This window comes from Balaenoptera musculus, chromosome 1, assembly GCF_009873245.2.
Source record: "Balaenoptera musculus isolate JJ_BM4_2016_0621 chromosome 1, mBalMus1.pri.v3, whole genome shotgun sequence".
Lineage (NCBI taxonomy): Eukaryota > Metazoa > Chordata > Mammalia > Artiodactyla > Balaenopteridae > Balaenoptera > Balaenoptera musculus.
This window is the reverse complement of record NC_045785.1, coordinates 173,472,609-173,500,271: the sequence shown is the minus strand read 5'-3', so window position 1 is coordinate 173,500,271 and position 27,663 is coordinate 173,472,609. Positions and strand designations below refer to the sequence as shown.

Below are 27,663 nucleotides of genomic sequence, written 5' to 3'. Positions count from 1 at the left end.
AAAGTATGCATTTGTACCAGTATCTCTATTATAAAATACTTGAAGTTTGACCTGATGCTTAAATCATTAAGAAATCTGTAATTATAGATTTCTTTCACAAGGAAAAAAAACAAAAAAAACTGGGTCTACACATTTTTAAAATTCGATTTCAAAATAAATTATTGGAATTTTTTTACAAGTCATTGGATTTTAGCATATTCAAATATATGCAACCATCACCACAATCTAAGTTGAAAACATTGTCACTGTCCCCAAAAATCCTCAGTCTGTCCCCATACTCCACATCCATCCCTAGGCTATTTGTCTCTGTAGATTTGTCTAATCTACTAACTGTCCTCATAGATTTGCCTATTTTGGACATTTCATACAATATGTGGTCTTTTGTTACTGGCTCCTTTCACTTAGCATAGTGATTTCTGGTTCACCCATGTTGTAGCATGTATCAGTAGTATGTATATATCACATTTTACTTATCAGTTAATCGTTTGATGGACACTTGGGTTGTTTCCACTTTTTGGCTAGTATAAATAATGCTGCTGTCAACATTCATGTGTTTTTTTTTTAAATGTGGATGTATGTTTTCAGTTTTCTTGGATATGTATCTATGAGCAGAATTGACTATTCAGAAGATAATCCTATATTTAACATTTTGAGGACCTGCCAAACTGTTTTCCAAAATGGCCATACTATTTTATATTTCCACCAACCATGAGTGACAACTCCCATGACTCCATATCCTCACCAACACTTTTTATTATCTGACCTTTTGATTATAGTCATCCGAGTGGATGTGAAGTGGCATCTTCCTGTGATTTTAATTTATATCTCTCCAGCGACTAATGATGCTAAACATCTTTGTATGTGTTTATTGCCCATTGTGTATATTCTTTGGAGAAATATCTATTCGGATTTTCTTCACTCATTTTTTGTTTGTTTTTTATTTGCATTATTAAGTTGTAAGAGTAAGTTATGTATTTGGATGCCAGTCCCTTATCAGTAGTATGATATATAAATATCTCCTTCCAGTCTTTTCACTTTCTTATCCATCTCTTCTCCCCATCTGTCTGTCTGTCTGGTCAGTCTAGCCCAAAAGTTTGTCAATTTTGTTTCTTTTCAAAACATTAACTTTTAGTTTTCTTTATATTCTCTATTATTTTTCTCTTTTTTATTTGATTTTTCCACTGTGATTATTATTATTTCTTTTCTTCTATTTGCTTTGTGTGTACTGTAATTTTCTTTTTCTAGTTTCATAGAGAGAAAAGGTGGGTTATGGACTTGAGAGCTTTCTTTTTTTTTTAATATAGGCTTTCACTGCTATAAATTTCTCTCCAAACACTGGTATTAAGATTTGTTATTTTATGCATCCTGTAAGTTTTCTTATTCCTTCCACGCAGAAGATATTTTTTATATATCTGCCTGCAAAGTTCAAGGAAATATTCCTTAACAGGGAATTATGGCTGGAGAGAGACACTGTTACTTTATGCTCTGTAAAAAGGTCATAATGAACTTTATGCTCTGTGTGGGTTAAATAGAGTTTGTAAACCACTGAAATAGATGGTTCTACCCTCAAACATAATAAGAAATACAATAGAATGGGATGGAAGCAAATTGATGAGTTTGCTTATAAACTTGTTGACTTTAAGTGTTCTTTTAATCACATTCAACTGGAGCTGGATATGTATGTCTGAAGCTCAGGGGAGATTTGAGAGAGTAAGATGGCAAACATCAGTGCACGTGAAACCATAAGATCTGAATGTAATACCATGGGAAATATGTAGACAGAATCTGAGGATACGTTTAAGGAATGAGTGGAGAAATGGAAACTGAAAATGAAACAAATAGTGGGGTAAAATATATCAAAAGAGACATTAATTTCTATTAAAATAAAAATTAAATATTCAAATATGTCATTAGAGTGCAAGATTTTTAAGAAAAATATGAAATAATTCAAGTTGGGTATTACAGAATAAATAAATAGGCAGCATAAAATAAAGATGCATTATTTGGAACAAAATTCAGTAAATGATAGAAATAAATATTTGTTTTCCAAAACTTCTGAACTAAGTAAATCAAAGATCACCAAAGGCTTTTCTTGACTTTCTTTTTTCAATTTAGCTTAATTCCTATGTTGACTATTACTCATCACACACAATAAAAAAAAAATACAGACGTCTTGCTAGATGAAAGATTTTTATTGAATTTGGATTTTTTCCCCAGCACGTTTACAGGAATGTGAGATTTTTGTTTCTTTTTTGCTTTTTATTTTTCCCATTTTAATAGAATAATATAAAATTACATTAGGACAACAAAAAAATATGTACTAGAGTTTGTTAGTAGAATACAGTGGAAAAGAGGTTGGAAATTTGTAGGGTGTGTTTTCAGAAATTTTTGAAAGAGAAAGTGGATAAGCAATATCAGTGACTCACTTCTAGCAGAAATTCTGGTTTTTTACCCTGTCTTTATGGAATTTTTTCAGCTATTCTCTTCAATTCATCTAACCCTAAGAACTGGTTTTCAATATCTGATATTTTAAAATCTGGAAAAATAAACAAAAACAAACTAAAATGAAACCTGCAAAGTACGCCTCCATTAACATTATTTCTTAACACTTCCTGTGTAATGCGGGTCAGTTGAAGTTTTTCTATATAATGTACAGTGTAATTCTTTCTTTCTGGTAAAGCGTGTGGCCCTCTATCCAAATAGCAAGTCTGCACTGCTGCCACTATCCCTCTCATGAATTCGCGTGACATCAAAATCCTTTTTCTTACCGAAGTAAATTCCAAAGCCTGTGATAATCTTGTTTCTTTGAGGTAGTCAACTTTTGTTGCTATTCTAAAATTTTTGAGATAAGTAGAAATGACATATTCATTTCATTAAAGAAAAATAGTTGTAACAATTATTGAGAAGTAATTAGGTAGTGTTCCTATAAAGTGCCTCAACTATACTATTTTGTGCTGTCATGTCTTATTCACAGAGCAGCCAAGGGTCCATAGAAATATTCCATTTAAAGGTCTGTTGGTAAAGGCTTAACAACAAACTCTTTAGGGGAGAAAAACACCTGATTTATAGAATTTACTAGTTCTTGTAGTATAAATATTTCCACCATGGTCAATTTCAAGCTAGCAATGTGCTGTCACGGCACGTGGAGTTGGGCAGGTCTGCACAGTTGGTTCTCCTGAGGCAGTGCATGCGACTGCAGTAAACCACTAAAAATTTATTAAAATATTTTTACAAAGTTATCTCTTCTTCATTAACAATGGAAAGTGAGATAGGATGAAATCACTTCTCTAACGTCACAGAGAAGAATGAGTTTAGGTCTATGTCATTCTTAATCTGAGAGCTATGTCATGTACTCCTTATATATGCTCTATGACAGGAGTTAGAAATTGGCATATAGGCCAAATCCAGCCTTCACCGGTTTTTGTATCAGCCTGTGAGGCAAGGATTTTTTTTATATTTTAAATTGTTGAAAAAAATCAAAAGGAGAATAATATTTTTGATTGATGAAGATGTATGGAATTCATATTAAAATGTGCATAAATGAAAAAGCCATGCTTATATGTTTACATATTGTCTGTGGCCACTTTCACACCCTAATGGCAGTTAGTTGCCACAGAGAGACAGCACGGCCCTGTAACCCTACAATATTTGCTACCTGGCTCCAACAGAAAAATTTTGCCAACCTGTGCTCTAATATAATATATATTCTCTGCCTTTAAAAATGTTATCAAGTATTTTAAAGATATTTAACTTGTATATCGTTGAAATGTTTTATATTATAAATACATTTTATGTTAAAGAAAGAATATTATTACTTTAGTCTCCATCGTATGGAAACCTTATACAACCAGACTGAATCCTGAATCCCGAATATTTGTGGAGTAATACTATCTTACTAATAATAACATATATAATTATATATATATAAATACATACAAATGTGCATATATTATATTATATATTATATGCATACATTATAAATATGTACATTATATATAGATCTATACATTATATATAAACTTTAATATATAATATGTATATATATCAATACATATATATGCATATGTATATGTACCTTAACATAACAACCATAGGAATAGTCTAAAACCCTATATATCAAAATGATTTTAATTGAAGTTCCATTTCAAACTGATCTCCAAATGCAGATTTGGATAATTTCATGGAGTCAGACAAATTTCCCATCTCTCTCCTCCTTCTCCTCATGATCTCCTCCAATTCTAGTCCAAGTCAAAATGATATTATGATTATAAACTAAGAGGAAGAACAAAGAAAATGAACACTTGAGGAAAAGGAAGTTGAAAGACTGAACAGTATCTGTGGGTAGGGGAGGATAAAGTCTGGGAATGCTGAAATAAACTATGGGAATATTTAACATGTTTGGGAAGGATTGCCCTGCCCACTGGAACTCTGAAAACACAAGACGCAGGCAGAATTTTAAGACATCTGAATGCTTAGTTATCTGCTAGAGCTCCTAGAGTCAGCTCTCACATTCACAGACAGCAAGTGCTCAATACATATTTGATGAGTGCTCTGTGATATTTTTCTTAATACTTTAGTTCAACCTCTGAACACACACAGCAATGAATTATTACTTTATGTAAAATGTTTTCCACTCTACATAAATTGGATCACCTGTCACAATACGCATATCATGTTCTATTTTGTTTCTCCATTAAGCAGGTGAATGCCCTCCCCCATTCCTTCAAATGGACCTGAGACAGTGTCTTTGTCTCTTCAGGCTGCTCTACACAAAAAATGCCAGAGACTAGGTGGCTCACAAACAACAGTTCACAATGCTGAAGATTCAAGTCCAAGATCTAGGTGCCATCGTGGTGGGGTTCTGGTGAAGAACACTAATCTCATTCAAGAGGGCTCCATCCTCATGACCTAAGCACCTCCCAAAGACCCCACCTCCTAATAGCATCATCTTTGGGGGTTAGGATTCCAATACATAAATTTTGGGGGGACACAGCATTCATATCGTAGCAGACAGGGTTGGTCTGTATTAGTAAGACCTTGAGATGTGAGGGTGAGAAGACTAGCCAGCCATTTTTTTTGTGCAGGAATCCTGTCCATGGTGGATGACAATGAAGCTTACATGTAGACCCAATATGAGACAGAGAATTCAGGTATCATTCAAACCTCTGCTTTCATTTGACTTCTAGATCCCGTGTACTTCTCTTTCTGAGGTTTTGTTATTCAACTTTTCCTTCTCTAACTCAGACATGACCCTTTTTGTCCCATATGCATCATCAGGCAGTTACCACTCTATTATGCATGCAAGAAAAATAGATATTTTAACATTTTCATGGGGAGAAATCTTTGCGAATGATGTTTCCCAATATCTGACATACAGGAATGATGTATAAAAATCCTTTTAAATCATATTTTTCCCTTAATTCTTTTTCATCCCTTTTCAGCCTATTTTCTTTCTTCCCTTCCTACTTTGCTGAATATCCAAACATTTTCCCTCTTTATTGACCCTCATTCTCTTCAATATGTCCCCTCTTTACTGAAATCTTTCTATAAACTTTTTTTTTTAATTCGGATGATTTAGTGCTCCTGGAGTCCCAGTTTACAATTTCTTACTAACCTTCTGCAAAATAGTGCCTCTTCACCTTAGTTAAACTTTCCTTTTTAATGTATTCAAACACATGAGATGCTGCATCTGATTATCTTTCCAATAAATTAGTTAATTGGAGTTGGTTTCCTTCACTTGTAAAATCTAACATATAAATAGATGTCAATCTAGATGATATGAAAAAGCTAATAAAAATCTGTTTCCATTTTGAATATGTCCTAGAAGCAGTAATAATGAAGTATGAACATGTGATTTTCCTGTGGTAATAAATATCCTCAACATGGCATAAAACTTACTTGAGACAGAGGAGGACTCTCAAAGTCTAATACTGTAAATACGTTTGCTTTTTTCTTTGTTTTGATAGTTAATTTTATCGAAGTCTGTGTATTATTAGTGTACATATAATCATCAAATTCACCATTGTTACACAATGTTGAGAGAGGCAATTTGGGAGACTATTGGCCTGGGAATGCGAACAATGAAAAAGCATAAGTTGTTGCCAAGTCTTAATGTACATTATATAAACTAATAAAGAACTAGAAATACATAACATTAAAAGCAACAATATAAGGTAAATATAGCTGTTAAACATTGGAAAAAATCACATTTTATTTGGTACATGAACAAAATGGAAATCTGTGAAGATAAATTATAACTTTCTAATTTATAAACAATAGAAATACAGAAATGAGAAGAATTTTAAGTCATTATCAGGATATTTTTAAGTAGTTTTGAGTATTCAAAAAAGTGATCAGGGTTTATAATTCTTATCTTGTATTTATAAAATATATAATCTCGGCAAACAAAAAATATTAATTTTTTTGTTTCTTTAATAATGAACAGAGATAAACTTTGGTTATATTATATGTGGTATTACAGTATTTATTCCTAGAAAGAATGGATTAAACATGCTTTAAAGAGGCATTTATACATAAGAAGCATTTTTTAGGCTACTGCCAGCTTGAGCAAGAATAATTATAGGGTTATAGATACTATTCCCTTACCAAAAAAAGGGAAAGTTTGGGGTGGAGGTGTATTTCAACTCTCCCATTTTAATGACCTTAAATTTCATTCTTTAAGAGTCACTCTGCAAAGTGAGTTCAGTGTAGTTTTTTCCTGTTATTTTAGTGGCAAATCTTCTAGCTGAAATTCTCCATGATGACCTTGACCAGAAGTTATCAACTGTTTGGTCTCAGGACCTTTTCAAACGCATAAAAATTATTGAGAAACCCAAAGAGCTTTTGTGTATGGAAGCTGTAAATCTATATATGTATGTATGTACATGGAAGTCTATATTTACCATAGTAAAAATTAAAACTAAGAGCTTCTAAAATATGTACTTATTAATACAATTTAAAGAACAATAAGCAAGCTCATTACATATTAACATATAGGACATTTAAACTTTAATGATTTTTGCACATTTCCTTAATATTTGGCTTAAGAGAAGGTAATTGAATTTGCATTGCTGTTTCTGCATGTAATCTGTTGCAAACTGTAGTTTTGTAGCTTCACAGTTTTATTGGAGAAATGAGAATTGCAGTGCCCTTTTTGAATAATTGTGGATATTATTCTTAGATACTACACCAAAATTCAACAAGTGGAAGATTCTTAAAAGTCAGTTGTAATACAGAATCTAAAACCATGCAATGAACATATTAAAATCTATTACATTAAATTATTTAGTCTGATTTGTACCTCAGATGGATCTTCTACCCATGCATACAAAATCATGTGTTAGTCATTTGAAAGATACTGATTCACTCAACTATGAAGATCTCCTAAATGTTGATGCATATCATTATATAATAACAAAAAAAATCTCATTCCTTAATATCATCATTGGATTCATAAGAAAAGTCTTTATATATTGGGAAGCTGTCAGTCTCTTAGTGGCAGATACAAGTTTTCCAAATTTCTAATTTTCACTTGAAAGCTAGAATTTTAACATTGCCCTTAAATATATCAGTTTGTCATGAAGTGAGAGATTTATTTTTTTTCAGTTTTGATAACAGATCTGCCAAATATCCAAGTCTGAATAACCATAGTTGGTCTGTCATCATACTTTCAAGTAAAAATAGTTGCCAGAAAAAAATCGGTTACCTCAGGTTGCAACTGAGACAATTGCACGAGTGCTGCTGCTCAAGGCAACCACTGTAGTTCAGTGTGCAGCACAGGTGCACTATTCATGTGCCCATTTGGTTTTGACATGAATTGTACTGAAAATTGAGATACAATAAACTTGTTTTTACTGCCTCACCAGGAACATTTTAAAACCAAATATACTTTCTTTTTGTCCTACAAGCATGTAGCCAAAAAGAATATATATCAGCTAGTACATTCTTGATTTGTGCTAAGTTTCCTGCAATAGCTTACCTGCCATTGTTTTTGACACCATCAGTGCAAAAGTCAACAGAATGCAAAAGAAAAATAACATCTTGGTATTTCTGTGCAAATACTTCTTTTCACTTTGTACACACCTTACAGGATCTTACTTTGCTTTCCCACTTCCCACTCACCCACACCAAAGGGCTAGTGGACCACTCTTTGAGAAAGCCACTCTAGGTCAATTTCAACTCCTTATAATGTTACTGAACCAAACTTGGGTCTGCTCTCCAATATGCAGTAAAACCAACCTACTGACACAGGGTAGTGGTGAAGGAAAGTGCAGCGTTTATTGCAGGGCCAATCAAGGAGAACAGGCGCTCATGCTCAAAAGACCTGAACTTCCCAATAGCTTTCAGAGAAGAGGTTTTAAAGGCAGTGTGAGGGAGGGAGGGGGCTGCAGGGTGCGTGATCAGCTCGTGCACAATTCTATGCTTGGTTGGCATCAAAGTGAAGTTTCTAGCATCATCAACCTTCTGGTTTCAACCAGCCTAGGGTCTATATTTTGCAGTCAGCAGTTTTCATCTCATGGGGGTCTGCTTCCTATAAAAACAACTTAGGAATGTGTGTCAGGCCTTTATCTGTATCTTTCAGGGAACTGGGAGTTCAGTGATTCTGCTCTGTGGTGGATTTATAGTCTAGATTGTTACCAGTTTCCTGGCTCAACAGCTATTCCTTGTTTCTACATCTTCACATTTCCCAATCATTAACTTTTGAGCCAGCCTTTAGAGACTCAAGGGAGGCCTGGGAGACTAAAGCAAAAGCCTTTCACTTCAAAGGGTAGGAACACGGGAGCTTGTATATGGTTTCATAAGGACCTAATAGACCTAGAAGACAAATTGTGGGGCTATCATAGAGGTTACATCCCTTCTTCCTTTACTTCTCTTTCTTTCATAATGCAACCCCTGGTTTTAGCAGAGCACATGCTGCACCACCCCTCTCAGTCTCCCTTGAACCCAGGATGGATACCGAATGGATGTAAGTGGAAGGAATGCATGAAACTTCTGAATTGGATCCTTAAAAAAAGAAGAATGCATGCCATCTACACTCTCATCTTCTCCCTGGCTAAAATGCAAATGTGATGGCTAGAACTAAAAATTATGACGTGAAAAAACATATTAAGATATGTAAAGCCTGATCTCTTTGAAATTAGCATATCAGTCCTTGATTGTTTATGTTTGCACTCTTATTTGAGAGAGGATGAAATTTCAGTTTTTCTGAGCCAATATTATTTGGCTTATGTTACTAGCCAAACTTGCATCCCAACTAATAAAAGTACCTTACTGTATGGCCTCCAAAATCCTTTAATATTGCAGAATTTGTGATTTAATTAAAAATAGCACTTATATATTAATACAAGTGAATTTGCTGAGAGCAATTTTATATGCAACTGTATGGAAAAGTCAGGATATTAATTTTCCTTACATTTCTATATTACAAAGTAATTTTTTATTATTTTTTGTGTTTCAACCACTCCGTGATGACTCACAGGCATATGCTAGGTAATAATGAATCAGTAAATTTAAAAAGTTTAATATAATATTTAGATATCTTCAATGTGTTACTGAGAAATGTAAAAAATAGAGGAACTATAAAGTACCCAGCACATGGAAGGTGCTTAAATAATTATTATTTAATATTAACAAAATAAAAAATGTCATATTTTTAATCTACAGATCAATTCTAATGTAGTGAATTTTCTGCAAAATGTGTTTTCATGTGTTTCATAGTCAAAATAAAATTTATCATGAGGATAATGGCATAAATGCTGTAAGAAACACATTGTTATTTGTACAGGATAACTCATATGTGACTGGATTCTTATTCAAGGGAGCCAGAGAGATGTATTCAAGGAGAGAAAAAAAAGAAAAAAAATATAGTTGGTATGCTCCAATTTCCTGGGTACTGGGCCACTTCCAAACAAATTTCACAATAGGCAGATTTGTTCTTTCTGTCATGCTATTTCCTTTCACCTAACTCTTGGAGTGACCTGTGTTTCAGTTCTCATGGCTCTAAAATGTCCTTATCTTGTAACTATAATGTTCCTATTTGACCTTCAGCCCAGAGCTCATTTCATGATTTTTCAGTTTATTAGATCTTGCTAGATGTTAGTTGAAAATAATTCTTTTAAAGCAAATTCATACTTATGTATAAAAAGCTATTTGTGATTTTTTAAATCAATTATATACTAGTCATAGAAGTCTTCAATCTTAGGCAGAGTAAAAAAAATAATATTAAAACAAAATTAAAACCTGTGGGATTATTGTGTTGTGCTTGCCCTTCTTTTTTTTTTTTTTTCCTCATGGATAAAAGATTATGTGGAGCAATCAGAGGGCTTGTCACCTTGAAATTTTGTCTAGAGAATGCTGTCTACAACCCACAGTCTATACAGGAAAGTGATTCAAATTCTTTTTAGACAGTTGCTTTCAATAATATTAACAGAATCAAAAGGCTCTGCTCCTTTTGGAAATTCTGTGGACTTAAGTTTATGTGTTTATTTGTATGTGTGTGAGAATAGTGCAAAATGACAGGTCATCAGTTCATTATACGTTTTAAGTAAAAATCTTATAATGTTGTCTTATCCTTCTTTTAAATTTGTTTATTCTCTGACCTGGGGAAAAGAAAGCCAAAAGACAAGGGAAATAGTCTTGAGTATACAGATATTCCAAATAAGAGAGATTTGTTCCTTTTTGTTTTCATGTGGTTAACTGTGCAGATGTCATTTCAATACCTCCTATTCCATCTTCATGGCATTAAAACAGTCTTCCAAGAAAGATTGCATGTCACTCCCAAGTACTTTTCCCCCTGTAACTCAGTGGGGTTGCTGTCTTAAATAGTCAGATTTGAGAACAGTAACAATTTGGACGGCTCCAGAGAACTACCATAACACTTCAGTTAACTTTCTAGAAAGAAAAGTCCTATTCATAGAATCTTGGAAATAAAGTCCATAGTGTGCAAGATTAGGATGCCCATTTCCCAGGGCTATTTAGAGTGAGTACCACTTTGTTTAAACAATCAGAATCAGTTCCTTATTTGATATTGCCCACAGATTCATGCCACAGAGGGTACTTGGAAGCCTCTGCTCTTGGAAGCCTTGATTTTCTCCTCACTAAGCAGTTGATGATAATCCTTCATTGTGTTCCACTAAAAACTTGCATTTTGTGAGATATTAATGTTTGTTTTCTAAAATAAATACATAACACATACTTTTTTTTAAAGAGCCATGGTCAAGCAAATTCGGAGACTATAATTACTATAAATTTTGCTGGAAATCTACAATGTATATATGCATACAAGTGTTCTACAATGTCTTACAATTAGAAAAAAAAGTAGATTTGTTTAAACAAGGATTTTTCCAGAACAAACTTTTTGCTTCCTAGAATGCCTGTTACGTTCTCAAAGTATACACTTGGAAAACACTGTGCCACCATTTTTAATCCAATATTTACAGCTTCTAGAATTATTTGCAGTTATAATGCAATCACTTTGATAGCCATAAAATATTTGGCAATTACCTTGAGCTGAAAATGATTTTAGAAGATTTTTGTTTTCTCAGCTTCTTAGATGATTTCTGAGTGCTAGGTACCAATTCTTGGCAAATAATTATTTTAATTACTTTCTCAGAAAGACTTGGAGATTATACTACCTCATCTCTATAATGGAATTACTTGATATGGTACTACAAATTAAATGCTAATTTATTTACTAAAACACACTTTTGTCACATTTCTTTTTTATAACCTTGAACTCTGCGATTTTCATCCCAATATTTTGCATGAGATGGAAGGTTACATTAAATGAAAACCTTCCTATGATGATTAATTGGTACATGAAGTTACATCTCAGAGGAAAAAAAAATGTTATGGAGAACAAGGAAATAAACTGAATATATGTTGACATCATATTAACTATCAATTATTAACCATATATGGACCACAAAGTGAGAATCAATACAGATTTAAGGACACTAATGTCTCTCCAAATCTTACACTGCTATTGACAATAAAATTCTTAGAAGAGATACACATTCAATTTTTTAAAATATTTAAATCAGTGTTGAGAATCAGTCTCATTTCTACTTGAATCACTTCTAAACAATTTTACTTATTTTATGGAAGAAATGGATATATGTTTACTTGCCAGAATAAATAGGAATCTGAACATCATCCACTACTGGGATGCTGTGGTGGCTTTATTATCTCAAATACGAAGCCCATCTTTTACATCAGAATTATTATGTTATCCATGAAACTTTCCTCCTGAATATTCCCCCATTAAAATGTTGTAGCCAGAAGTAAACATCATGATGTAGGTGTGATCTGACTAATTTAGAGTAGAATAGAATTTCCGAACGTCTTATTCTGTAAAAAATATAACAGTATATGCATAAGAGAGGAATAACACTCAAAGTTTTCTCATATTATATGAAAGTTGGTTTTTATACAAATAATATTGTAGGCTTCAATGTGTGTAGATGAAATAGGTCATGTCAAAACTGTCACTCGTAAATGTATCAATAAGATAGTATTTGTCCTAAATTCTTTCCCGTTAATTTGGTAACACCTTGTAGAGGCAGTGTGCAATCTTTAAACTTATAATCTTTATGCTGAGGACAAAAAAACAAAACAAAACAAAACAAAAATCAGATAGCTTTCCTTTCATCATTATTTTGTTCCATGTATTCCTCACATGTATATGTATATATCTGTGTTTATGTATACACACACAGGTATGCATATATATAGCAAGTAATTATAATGGTATATAACCAAAACCCAGAGTTCCTTTCCTTGAGCATTAAAGTAAGATATTATTTTCTAAAAACAAATGGCTTTATGAATCAAGGATGGGGAAACTAAATATTACAAAGCTATACACCAGCTTAAATCCCTTACACTGGAAAAGAAAACAAAAAATAAACAAAAACTTTGAAGCACTTCATTTGAGCAGCCACTACAAGTTATAAAGTGAGTGAAAAAATCTCAAAAATCAATGCCAGTTAAAATCAAAATCCCCTATCTCACAATCCAGATGCACTTCAGACAGCGACAAATAGAACAACACAAAAGAACATCGATGTGACAAAAGAACACAGGAGAAAATGAAGGTCAGTTTATTGTGGTTGTTCTATTAAACCCAGCAGGAAGACTTCATGTAGGTTTCTAAAAGGAAACAAAAAAGATCAAGTCCGAGGTAGTATCTTTTATTGAGCTGAAGTAAAATTAGTTCATATAAGCTGTAAACAAATCTAAAAGCAAAATAGTAAGAATATAAAGAAAGCTTACCAATTTTAATATATACATATACACATGTATATATATATCCTCATATTATGCTAAACACACACACACATACAAGTTGACAGTGTATTAAAAGCATAAGGAGGAAAATACATGACTATGAGCTAAATACATGACTTTTGTTTCATAACCTCATCAAAATTCCTATTGAAATGAACAAAATATCACTACTTGAAGTTATGGAATCATTCAATTAATATGGAGAGATTTTTGAAACAAATAGGAAACAAATAGGAATGAGGTTAAAGCTGATCAATTAACAATATACCACATCCAAGTGAAAGAGTGACCTAAGTAGCAAATAAAGGAGACATGGCCTTTATTGCAGGGCCACAGAAATAGCATGATAAAGGGTGATGATTCCAGGGTTGACTTGTTATTGAGAGCTGTCATAATTAGCTAACATGTATTAAGCACAGATTCCGAGTCAAACTCTTTTAAGTGCTTTACCTGTTTTTGCTCATTTAATACAATGTTACAAGGTAGTTAATGTTATTACCCTAAAATTACAACTGAGTAAAACTGAAGTTTAGATAATCTAAACAATTTGCCTGAGATTACTCAACTGGTATCAACAAGATTACTCAACCAGTGATGGCAGAGTTAGGATCCAAACTCAGACACTTTGGCTACAGAGTTTGGGTTCTTAATCCCTACGCCATGGTGCTTCCCAAATTTGCCACGTTTGTTAAAAGAAGGCTCCCAGTTCCTGCTCATCCCTCATTGCTAAGGAATTTGAGAGGACATTAAATCCATGCAGAAGCATAAAGTCATGAAATGGAATCCTCAGAAAATAAGAAAGGTTTTGAAGGATTAAAAAATATGATCATTACATTGAAGACTAAAACAAAGGCAGCGGACTGTTAGAGAAAACTGAATTGGTTTATTAGAAGAAAATCTTAAGAAACTAATCCATAACAGCAAATAAAGAATGGAGAGATGTAATTTATGGGGGAAAAGAGAAAAGTACATGAAGAGCATGGAGAATGCATAATAGAATTTCCATAAGGAGAAAACTAATAGCTATTTGAGAAGAAAGAGAGAGAGAGAGAGAGCTTTTCTTGTAAGACCTGAATCTGGATGAAAAAAGGACAGAGCACCAAGCAAAATTTATAAAGAAGGATGGTGCTGTGTTGTGATTTCTGAGTTAACGTCAGTCATTTTTAGCTGGTCCATTTCAGTTCTTCCTAGTTCATCAAAGCGTTTAAAGATTTGACACATTTTAAAAGCCAGCCTATCGTGTGTATGGACTCAAAAGAAAAGACAGAGGTGTGCACTCAGTCATCTTCATCTCACATGCTGTCTTCAAGGATGACTACCACGGCATCTGTCTATCACAGATCAAGGCTTCTTCATCTCTGGATGGGATACCTGAAGGCAGACACAGCTAGTGACTCTTCCTGGATCAGTTTGGCTTCTTGAATTCCTATCGTTCTTCCCCTAGAGAGAACCAGAGGAACAGAGCATCTTGACAGGATCCCATGTAGTTTATTCATATAAAGCCGAATGCAGCAAGCCAAGCTGTAACCACGAGAGGGAAGCTGACTCCTAGCTTGTCTTTTTTTTCCAAGACTGTGACGGCAAAAGAGTTTTTATTTTTCTTCACTGAAAATGTAATTAAGTGTGCATGAAAAAATTTAATATACAGTGCTGAATACTAAAGTATGGAAGATCAATCAATGGTGTTTTGCGAGGAAAAATACTGACTCAAGAATTTTAGGCTTTGTCAAGTGATTTCCTATATACAAGGAAAACAAAAAGACATTGCATTATGCAGTGCCTCAGATATTATAATCTCTAAATATTTCTTCTGAAAATATTACTTTTTAAGTCAAGATATTAATAGAATAATTTTTTTAAGTACATAAACTTTTTCCTAAAATTAAAAAAAATTATCCTTATTAGATATATTACCAAGAAAAGAATGTCTGCTATTGCTTTTATTACTTAGTCTTGTTTAGGAACTTCTGCTAGTAAAATAAAACTTGAATATGTAATTAACATAAATAGAGATATTAGTATTTAAGAAGGTACGATTATTTGTTGTAGGTGGCATAATTATTTATCTGGAAAGCCTCCAGAGAATCAATTAGAACAGAAAACAAAACAAAACCTAAACAACCTTAAACAAATTAGTTACAAAATAAGTAAATAAAAAAATCAGTAGCCTACCAAATGAGCAAAACCAGTAACAAAATATAATAGAAAAGAAGACTACATTCACAAGAATGTCAAAGTATATAATATAACTAAGGAAATAAGCTAAAACAAAACTATTTAGGATATTAAGGAAAATTATGAATAAATGGAGAGCTTAGTCATGTTTCTGAATAGGAAAAAATCTTATAAAGATATTATTTTCCCTTCAAATTAATATTATGCAATTTAATGCATATTAATCAAAATGTATCTAAAAAAACAAAGGAAAGTGGTAAATTATATTTTAAAGGGGGATAATGATAGTAGACAAGCATCACTAGATATTAAGATCTATTCTAAAGAAATAGGATAGAGATTTAGAAGTGTCCTGACTATACTGCTGAATAGCCTTGAGAAATTACTTTACCTCTCTTTGTCTCAGTTCCTAACTATAATGTGTGGGTAATAAGAGTACCTACCTTGTAGAAGTATTATGAAAGCTCAACTGGCTTATATATATAAAGTCTCAGCATTTATTAAACACTCAAAAAAAAATCTCTTTGATAATGGCACTGATGGTGATGATGATGTAGATGATGCTACAGTAATTAAATAGCAAAGAAAATACTGTAAAGTCTAGAAATATACTCAAGTATATGTAACAATGTGGTTTATGATTGCAGCAATCCAGAGGATGTGTCCAGGAGAGAGCATACAAACCCACTTATTGTTAAATTAGTATCTTGATCTTAAAAAGTTTAAAAGGTAGAGACTTATTAGGCCATTTTTAAACCATAGTCTAATAGGGTTAAATATTTTAACTGAAGTTTCTGAAGTGCAATGTTTTAAATGCAATTCTGACCTGGCTGGAAATTAAGAAATCCATCCCTAGATAACCTTTGGATCAAATAAAATCCAAAGGAGAACTTCAAATTCTAGAGAAAGCATTAAAATGAAGACTGTTTCATAGCAATACCTATTAGAACATAACAAATTCTGGACTCAGAGTAAAATTCATTGTTTTAAATGCCTTAAATATTAAAGAAAAAAATTTAAAATTAATATTACTTAGATCTTGTAACCATTTATTTGTCCATTCAACAAATAAATATTTAATGTCATTTATAGGCACAGAAGGTGCATCAGCCTACAAAATAAAATTTATTTACTTATTTCCAGGAAACTTGGAGTTAATGTTTTAGTGGGTGAGGAAGAAAATGAACAGGCAAATTATATATTGATTTAGAAGGTGATGAAGGCTATGGAGAAAAATAAACCAGAGAGGAAGATAGAGAGTCTTAAGGATGGTGCATGCTTGCCTGTGTGTGTGTGTGTGTGTGAGTGTGTACAATTTTAAATTGAATTAACAGCAAAGACTTAAAGGAGGTGAGAGAACAGTAAGCCATATGTATATCTGGGGGAGAAAATTATAGGCAGAGTGAACACGTACTCAGGCAAATACAGCGCCCTGAGCGGCAGTGGAGCCCAGGTTGCCTAAGGAATTTTATGAAGCCCCAGTGGCCAGAATGGAGTGAGTCAGAGATACTAATAGGAAATGTGGTCAGAGGTAATGGGGTGGGGTGGGGTGGCAGATATTAGGGAAAGGTGATAAAATAACCAGTTTGAAAAGCATCAAAATGAGTTATGTTCACAGACAAGATTTCTCCAGCCTTTAAAGGTTAGGAATATTATTTGGTTTTTCCAGGCTACAGGAAGCTCTGGAAGGCAATTTGTTTTATAAAGACAACACAACTTTTTTTTCTTTATTTTTTATTGAAGTATAGTTGAATTACAATGTTATGTTAATTACTGCTGTACAGCAAAGTGACTCAGTTACACATATATACACATTCTTTTTCACGTTCTTTTCCATTATGATTTATCACAGGATATTGGATATAGTTCCTTGTGCTATACAGTAGGACCTTGTTGTTTATCCATTCTATATATACCAGTTTGCATCTGCTAATCCCAAACTCCCACTCCTCCCCTCTCCCAGGCCCCTCCCTCTTGGCAAACACCAGTCTCTTCTCTAAGTCCCTGATTCTGTTTCTGTTTCGTAAATAGGTTCATTTGTGTCATATTTTAGATTCCCTATATAAGTCATACGATATTGTCTTTGTCTGACTTACTTCACTTAGTATGATACACAACTTTAATGTGAAAAAAAAAAAAGCAATACAAAAGTGGAAACTATAGATGAACATGCTTAAATGTATAATTTAATTAGATAAAAGATAAAATATCCTACTGGAAATAAAATGACCACCTACAGGAAAGACTACATAATATTGCATTGCAATTGCCTGAGGATACCAATTTCTCTGATGGTATCACAGTTGATCACAATATCCTTTCACAGTATTCCAGGCTCAGCCTGTATTTTCTTGCCCCAAACTTGAAATCAGCTACTCTCCAAGGACCTTTGCTTTGTTTTAGGACCTTTGCTTTTGTTTAACATCAAAGATGAAATGTGGGTGCTCTAGGTGCCACGTATTCTTTTATATGAGCACAGGGAGCAGACACTAGCATGAGCCACTTTAGTGACAGAGGGAGAAAAAAAAAGACCTTGTGTTTCAAAAAGGTGTTGATTCCTACTGAAATTTCCTGGAATATACTTGATGCATCTTCATGGCTTCTATGACTGTAAATTAATTGATGTTTATAGAATCCCATACAATGAATGGGATTCTAAAACCCTCCTATTCATTTTCATGGACAGTTGATACCCAAACAGACCAACCAGACGTCATTTTTCTTGCGTGAACTTATGAGGCTCTAAGGCCTTTTGATTCACTCCTAATATCCTTTGGTAAAGTTATAAATTGTTACACCTATATGATTCTCAAGAAATTAACTGTTTCCAATAAGCTATCTGTATAGAGACTGTTAATTCTAAATTTTTGTAGCCCAGTTACCACTTGTTACAGGGATATTCCTTAGCTACCACCTTGACTTTTGACTAAAAGGACTTAAAATAGTCACAAGTATACCTCAGTACTGATATTCAGATACAGCCAGAACACTATGGCATAGTAACTGATTTCCATTATTAGCTGTTGGGGGTTTATTCTGAACGGTTAGTATCCATGCAATGCTCTTAATTAAATATTTCAAATTCAGCCCTAGTACATCTATAAAAGTATGCATTGATCAGGTAGAGAACTTTCTCAGTGTTAGGGAGGTTCCTTGTTGAAGCACCACTCAGAATATTCTACTGTCATTTCCATAACCACAAAGGGCTGCTGGTCCTACAGAGGTGAACAGTCAAGAATGCTCCCTCAAGCTACCTTGGGAAAAGAGTTATCTGGTTCCTTATTTTCAGCTGCAAGGCTTGACTAGCTTTCTTCCTTCATTCCTTCACATCTTCCTCCCTCCCTCTCTTCCTGCCTTTCTTCTTTTTTATTAAGGTATAATTGACAAATAAAATTGTAATATATTTGAAGTATACAGTGTGATCATTTGATATACATTGGGAAAAGATTCCCATGATCTTCAACATATACTTCACCTCATACATTTGCCATTTTTTTTCCCTTTTTTGGTGAGAACACTTAAATTCTACTCTCTCAGCAAATTTCAATTATACAACACTGTATTACCAACTATGGTCGCCATGTTACACATTAGATCTTTAGACCTTCTTCATCTTATGACTGAAAGTTTGTACCCTTTTTCTAACCTCTTTTTATTTCCCCCTTGCCCTAGTCCATGGCAACCACCATTCTACTCTCTGATACTATGAGTTTTTTATATATATATTTTATATATATATATATTATATATAATACACACACACACACACACACACACACACACACATACACACATACTAGATTTCACATAAAAGTGATACCATACAGTATTTGTCTTTCTCTGTCTGGCTTATTTCACTCAGTATAATACTCTCCAGGTGTATCCATGTTGCAAATGACAGTATCTCCTTCTTTTTTAAGGCTGAATAATATTCTACTACATATATACATAAATTTTTCTTTATATATTCATTTGTCAACAGACACATGAGTTGTTTCCATAACTTGGCTATTGTGAATAATGTGGCAGTGAACACTGGAGTACAGATATCTTTGTAGAATGATTTCATTTCTTTTGGCAATATACTCAGAAATGGAATTGCTGGATCAAATGGTAGTTCTCCTTTTAATTTCTTGAGGAACCGCCATACTGTTGACCATAGTGGCTGTGCAGTTTACATTCCCACCAACAGTGTACAAGGGTTCCCTTTTTCCATATCCTTGCCACTATTTGTTGTCTCTGGTCTTTTTGGTAATAGATATCCTGACAAGTGTGAGATGTAGCTCTTTGTGGTTTTGATATGCATTTTCCAGATGATTAGTTATGTAGAGTACCTTTTCATGTACCTGTTAGTCATTTGAATATTTTCTTTGGTTAAATGTCTATTCAGGTTCTTTGCCCATTTTCCAATTGAGTTATTTATTTTTTGGCTATTGAGGTTGAAGTGTTTCTTGTGTATTTTGAAAATTAACTCCTTATTACACATACTATTTGCAAATATTTCCTCCCATTCCATATGTTACCTTTCATTTTGTTGATGGTTTCCTTTGCTGTACAGAAGCTTTTTAGTCAGTATAGTCACACTTGTTTGATTTACTTTTTTGCCTTTATTTTTGGTGTCAAATCCAAAAATCATTGCCAAGGCCAATGTCAAGGAGCCTAATCCCTACGTTATCTTCTAGGAGTTTTAGGGTTTCAGGTCTTACAATCGAGTCCTTAAACTATCTTGAGTTAATTTTTGTGAGTAGTGTAAGTTAGGGCTCCAGTTTCAGTCATCATTTTGCATGTGGATATCCAGTTTTCCCATTGCCATTAATTGAAAAGGCTTTCTTTCCCAACTGGGTGTTCCTGGTGCTCTTATCAATGCTCAGTTGAATGTAGATGAGTAGATTTATTTCTGGAGTTTCTGTTCTGTTCCATTGATCTATGTGTCTGTTTGTTTTGTGCCAATACCATACTATTTTGATTACATAGCTTTGTATACATTTAACCCTTGGACAACGTAGCGGTTAGGAGGGCCAACCATCCACACAGTCGAAAATTCATGTAATACTTTACAGTCAGTTCTGTGTTCCATGGTTCCCCATCCATGGATTAAAGCAACTATGGATCACGTAGTGCGCTTTTAGTGAAAAAGATCAGCGTGTAAATGGACTCATGCTGTTCCAACCTGTGTTGTTCAAGGATCAACTATAGTTTGAGATCAGGAGATGTGATGCCTCCAGCATTGTTCATCATTCCCAAGATTGTTTTGACTATTCAGGTCTTTTATTGTTCCATAAAAATTTTAGGATTTTTTTTCTTTTTCTGTAAAAAATGCCATTGGAATTTTAATAAGGACTGCATTGCATCTGTAGATCACTTTGGGTGGTATAGACATTTTAACAATATTAATTTTTCTGATCTGTGAACATGGAATATCTTCACATTTATTTGTGTCTAGTTTATTTTATCAATGTTTTATAGTTTTCAGTGTACATATCTTTCACCTCCTTGGTGACATTTATTCATAAGTATTTTATTCTTTTTGATGCTTTTGTAAATAGGATTGTTCTCTTCATATCTCTCTCCAATAGTATGTTGTTAGTGTACAGAAGTGAAACATATAGAATTAATTTGTTAGTTCCAACAGGGTTTTTATTCTGTATATAATGTAATGGCATCTGCACATAGAGAATATTTTACTTCTTCCTTTCCAATTTGGTAGCCTTCCATTTCTTTTTCTTACCTAATTGTTCTGACTAGGACTTCTGGTACTATGCTGAATAAAAGGGGCAAGAGGAGAGATTATTGTTTTGTTCCTTATCTTAGAGGAAAAGATTTCAGCTTTTCACCATTGAGTGTGATGCTATGTTTGGACTTGTCACATATGGTCTTTATTATGTTGAACTACACTCCTTTTATACTGAATTTGTTTAGTTCTACCACGAAAGGATGTTGAATTTTGTCAATTTTTTTATCCATTGGAATAATCACATGATTTTTATATATGAAAATACATACCCTCCCAAAGGGGAGGGTAGCAGTCAGCATCCAGATGCATGCAAATTAGAAGCCAGACCCTCAGGCAGTGGTGTAAAATATACAATCAAAACCCTTCTAGGAAAGACTGGGAGATGGGTGTTTCTACCTGTTCCCTCTGCACTGAGCCCTGGGGACATAGCTGCAGTGAGTGCTTGCACACCCATTAACAACTGCTTCTTTGTTTGCTGTGGTCCTGTGGAATTCATAAAGCAAGCCCTGTTGCTTTTCAGAGCTAGGTGATTTGGGAGCCCATCCCTCAGTGAGCAGCTGAAAGATTTGACTTCTGAGTAGGCCATTGGTGAGCCAGTTTCCCTTTTTTTAGATGTTGGGGAGCGTCACATTTTCTTCATCTGGCTTCCTTTGTTTTATTACCTGTCATGGCTTAATTAAATTGAACTGAGTGGATGTACGGTCTAGAGGGACAGCAATCCCAGGGTGCTAGATGTAGTCTGACATGGAGCTGAGAGTCTTGCTGTGCTCCAAGAGCCAACCATCTCTATAAAGATAAACAGATGAACCTATAGACTCATAGTCTTTCATTTTCTTCCACTCCATGCTGATTATAATTCTGTGAGATTTTCAGATTTGAAAATATTTTCAATTTTTTGTTAAAAATTATTTGCAAATCACCTTTATTTTAAACAATAGAATGGATTTCTAGCCTCTTTTCCCCTCTATTCTTTTCTCAGAAACCATAGATCTCTCAAGCAAAAACTCTAAATCTCCAAAAGGAAAAATAAAATTACTTCCAGACTTTGAGGAAATCTTTTTTGATAATAGTTATTCAGGTATATTTCCAGTCTTTCCTTTTATCTCAGGTCTCTTTAGTACACCATGGTAATTCCTTTTTTTCTCCTAATAAAATTTATTCCTGAAATAAAAGTGAGCTTTTTAATAAATCGTCTCAAGAATACTTCAATTCCGTATTATAAAATTTCCATTTGTAAGTTGCATTTTCCTAAGTACAAAAATATTTTTGAGAGGCTGTTAAACACTGTTAAAACAAAAACCATAACCCACTTAAATTTGCATTCAAGGTCATTGTAGCTTTTCAGATGGCATCTTCCATGAAAACAAAAAACAGTAAGATGAATTCTATCATTTCTTTCCCAAAGCCAACTATATAAAAATTAAAATATTCTTAGCTCTGTTCTTAGCTACAGCCATGTTTGAATTATCAGTTTTCTTGTTTCTGACTGGAATGCTACCAAATATTTTCTTTCCCCATAACAAATTATGTTAAGTATCATTTCAGATGCTTATTGACTAGTCATATGATGTTCTGTGAAATGTATGTTCAAATATTTTGTTCATTTTTATCAAGCATTTTATTTTCTTATTATTGAATTATAATAGTTCTTTGTATATTCTGATATAAGTTTTTTCTCATATATAGGAATCACAAATATAGTCACCCAGTAAGTGTCTTGCCATTTCATTTTCTTAATGCTGTCCTTTGAAGAGTAGATATTTAAAATTTTGTTGAAATCTAATTTATCAATTATTTTCTTCTATAGTTAGCACTTTCAAGTCGTAAGAAATCTTTGTTAAACAAAATGTTGAAAAAATTTTCTCCAAAGTTTTCTTCTGGGAAAAGGGTTTTTTATATTTTACATTTGATTTTCCCTTTTTAAACTTGCTTTTTATATTTATTTCTTACATTTTTTAAACTTTATGTACATTTTTTCAAGACTGATATTATATTCAATCCTCCCATTAACTCTTTGAAATGTACAAGGCCGGATTTATTATTCTGTCTTACAAATAGTGAAAATGAAGATTAAAATATTAAATAATATTCAAAAGATTATACAGTTAGAAAATTGTGGTGATAAGTCTAGAATAGCCTTAGTCTAGTGCCATTTCCTCCACATTTCAGACAATCATCTCCAAATTCCGGTCTCAACCAAAAAGGTGTATATTTAAATTCCAGGCATAAACTTATCTATATTACTGGAAAATAACCAAGAGGTATAGCCATTTACTATAGATAAAGAAATGGGATTTTTATGTAAGAAACATTAAATCTATAAAATATATTAATCTCTTGCTAGCAAAATTTGCACAGGAAACACAAACCAATTGACGTTTGATATTTTCATTAGTAAAATAAATTAGATACAGTATGGAAGAGTTGATGCATTTAAATTAAGAGACCTGGGAAAAGCTGGCCTCATTTAAAGCGACATGGCATTAAAATGCTAAAGCGAAGGGATCCTTTCAAGAATATTTATAAGAGAGCCAGTGTATCATTCTGCACCTGTTGTTAAGAGGAGGTACAAGTGCTCAAGTTCCAGATTGAATTGGCTTCAAAGATTTTGAAGAATAGCCTCTCTGTTAGTAAGTTTTCCCCTCTTGTGAATAGAGATTTGTCTTTTGCAAGGGGGGAGTGGCAGACTACAGGGGCATTCTCCACAGGAGGCACCTGTGAAACTTGGCAGACTTAAGGGTTTTAAGCTGCTGGTATGAATAGCTTTACAGTATGTGGGGAAAGAGGCAACCAGGACTTTCTGATGAATGAATCCATGGAATGCTAATTTTGTGATCCCTGAATTGTGTGACTAACTCAACGTTGAGTGTTGTTTTGAAATACAGTTCACTTCATCTCACAAAGTTTGAAAACATACCCTTCGGCTTTAATATCAGCATTTCATTTTGTAAAAGGTTTGTTGTGATGTTGAGAAAATATCAAAATTAAATTAGGTCTGGCCCTAAAGTTTGTGGTTTTAGTAAATAAAATGAACTCCTTTTTTAATCTAAAATTAACTTTTATGTGTGTGATAAGGTCAATAGTTAATAATAGGATTATATGCCTAAATATATTCCTGTTCTGGCACATTCTTATACAATGTGGTTAAGTAAACAGGCATCCCACAGAAATTACTTTTTCATGGCAGATGACCCCATGGCCAACAATAAACATACAATATTGATGACAGTATGATATATAGGAGTAGATTTTGTAACTTTTAATCTATATGAGTCTTTATTTTAGACTGATATAAGTGTGTTTTAAAGTACAGATCAATATGGTTTTGAACATTAGTGAAAATGTGTGTATAGGGTTACATCAGTACAAACAGCATTTGAGAGAAATAAACTTTAAGTGGAGAAATGCTTATGGCCATGTAGAACAAACTACAAAACACTCAAGTTAGCCCACCTTGGATGTTCTTTTCTTAATATGTTTACTCTATTTCTTCTCCTTATTTGCTTGGTAAATTTCTTCATATCTTTCAAGACTCAGTTGAAATATTACCTCCTTTCCTGAAAACTTTTCTTAACCACCTTTCTCGCCAAAACGTTAAGAATTGCCTTTCTGTGTTCTCCATTCCTCAGTTAAAACTTATGGCATTTTTATTGTATTTATTTGCTTCTGTGCCTGTCTTTCCAGTAGATAGTAAGCCCCTCAGAGACAAGGATTGTGTTTTATTTATTGTGTAGCCCTTGTTTAACATAATGAACACTGAATATGCAGTTACAATAGATATAATATTGGGTATAAAAGAGAGATAGATCACGTTATGTGTTCATTGCCTGGAGAAAACCTTAACTGCATGTACTTATTTCACGTACTACATGGTTGCAGACCTGGCTTAGCTGAACTCTAGGTATCACTTAGCAATTAATTAGCATTTTCTCTCATTTTTTACAGTGATTTGAAAATGTTTACTGTTTCCTCTAGTTATCTACCCACCTTTCCTTCTAATGCTCTTTCCTATGAGAAGATTTGGTATGATTTGCTTCATATTTAAAATATAAATAAGACACAGCATGACTTTGATAGCCATACCCTCAGATGTGAAAAAAAGGGGTATCATTTTTTCCTCTGATGCAGTCTTTTGACATTGATCCATCTCTTTTATTCAATGCAGAAATTTCATCTAAGCATGTTAAGGTATCTTCTTCCTAAATCTAATGGCCAACTCTGGTCTATATTTTCATTGCATTCAATTATAAGATCATCTCTTTAGAATTTTTTTCCCCTCTTTCACCCTTGGGTTGACTCTAAACCTAACAAGGGTTTGCTAAGTCCCACTCTGATATGAATGTCCTCTTTGTGGAACTCCAGCTTTGTCTATCCCTGTTGCTCCTTTGGAGGCGTATATGATTCAGACTTAGGCTGTGGTTGACAAATGTGCACATTCCCCTCTGCATCTTTACGTTCAGGTCATTCAGATATTTTTCCCTCCCTCTGCCCCTCTGAATCCAAGGAAGGAATTGGATGTTCTTCCCATCTTTCTCTCTGTTGCTGCTGTTTCTGCAAGGCTGCACATAGCTGGAGTTCTGCAAATATGCAGGTGGACTGCTGGCTCTCTTTGCACTGATCCCTAAGCTTAACAAGAGTCCCGTTACAGGCCCCCCACCAATGCCGCCCTTTCTCAGGCTCGACACAGCGGGAAGAGCACAGAAAGTGACCAACATCTAACCTCTGGGTTTCCCTCCAATTTTCTTCTCTGGGATGGGCTACCAAATCATTTTCTGACTCACACATACACCCTGATAATTCATGTTCAACATTTGAACTGAAAATTTAAGAATTTGATGCTTTGCTTCTTAATTTCTGCAGTAACTTCTTCTTTGCCTTATTAGTATGGTTAGCTGCCTTCATTGGGAGAGGGATATCAAAATGCCAATTGGGGAAGAGTAATACCTACTCATCTAGATATTATGAGGGTTTAGAATAGCTCAATTTTATTGAGTATTTATTGTATCTCAGTCACTTGTAAGCGTTTTTATATAAATATATATTTAACTTATTTGGAGTCAACTTAATGATTTTTAAATGAAAGTGCTTAATAAATGCCTGACGTATAGTAAGTGCTCAGTAATCGATGACCATGATTATCCCATACACACTTCTTTCACTGTTCTTCTAGTCTTAAATTCGCTTCCTACCAGTGTTTTGGACTAGTCTTTTTGAATTTATTTATCAGTAAAAATTGAGATAGGAATAATTATTCCTCTCAAATTACAGGACTCACGTAGATTATATGAAAAATGTATATGTATATAAAAATGAATTGGATGATGGAACAGAGCAAAATTAGTAAATATACTGAAATTGTAAGCTCATGTTGATTAAAGTTTCAGTGATGACAATAATGATTAAAGCATTATTTCATGGAGTTAAACATTTTGATGAATGAGATTGTTCAAAGAGGGAAGGCAGGAAGAAGTATTAGAAGCGTATCCCAATAACATGTTAGCTAAAGACTGTACCTAGTGCATTGCCAATGGGAAAGAGAAAAGAAGGACTCCATCTGACATGAACTGAGCTGACAAGTTATGGTGGCTGAATATATTTTCAAAAATGGTGATTTTTGTTAAACAATGCATGTTAGACCTTTGAGTACATTGCTAACTAAGTCAACTTTTTCAAAACTCCTTTTGAGTCAGATAAATTGAATTGCAATTTTTAATTTAAACAGAAGCTAGAGGAAATGAAAAAGATGATCGTAATATAATATTCTGGAGATTTCAGATAATAATATGATTTTAATAAGATTACATTATACTAGGGTCTCTGTCTTAGAATATATATATATATTTTTTTACCATTAAAAAGACAGGAACCTAAGGCACATGCCTGTTATTGTAATTGAGTGAATAGAAGATGTTCACACAGGCACACATGCACATGTGTGCATGTGTGTCTTGTCTTATTATTTCCAGACTTAATTTTTAGTACATTCCGTGGTAATTTTGTTCTGCAAGAAGTTAGCTATTATAGTAATGTAGGTATTATTTTATACATTTATAAATTGGTATAGAGATAATAGAATTAGAGAAATATACAGACATTTTAACAAAATAGGCTGCAATGACATATACTGCATTTTATCTTACCTTTTCCACTTACAAGATATTGTAAAGATTCTACGATATTCAAATGAAATAAAGAATATAAACTGAGGCAGAAACAGTTATTCATTTATTCATACTTTATAACCTATTCCTTTCCAAAATCATGATTTGAGACGAATGCATTGATGCTCTTGTTTATCCTGGGGCCATAATCTAAAATCAAAATGTTAGATGCAAATATCACTGGTCATTATATTAAATGCAAACATATTTGTAATCGGCATGGCAATTGCTACCTCCACGGAATATGAAGCATACAAACTTACGATTTCTGGTTACTCCTACAATATTACCTTAATTCCCCACAGT

At 33.5% G+C, this 27,663-nt stretch overlaps 1 protein-coding gene across 2 annotated transcripts in view; it reads left to right on the top strand.

Moving 5' to 3' along the window:
* Window positions 1-27,663, top strand: part of BRINP3 (BMP/retinoic acid inducible neural specific 3) — a 430,978-nt gene that overhangs the window by 344,016 nt on the left and 59,299 nt on the right. The gene's annotated exons all lie outside the window — the stretch shown is intronic.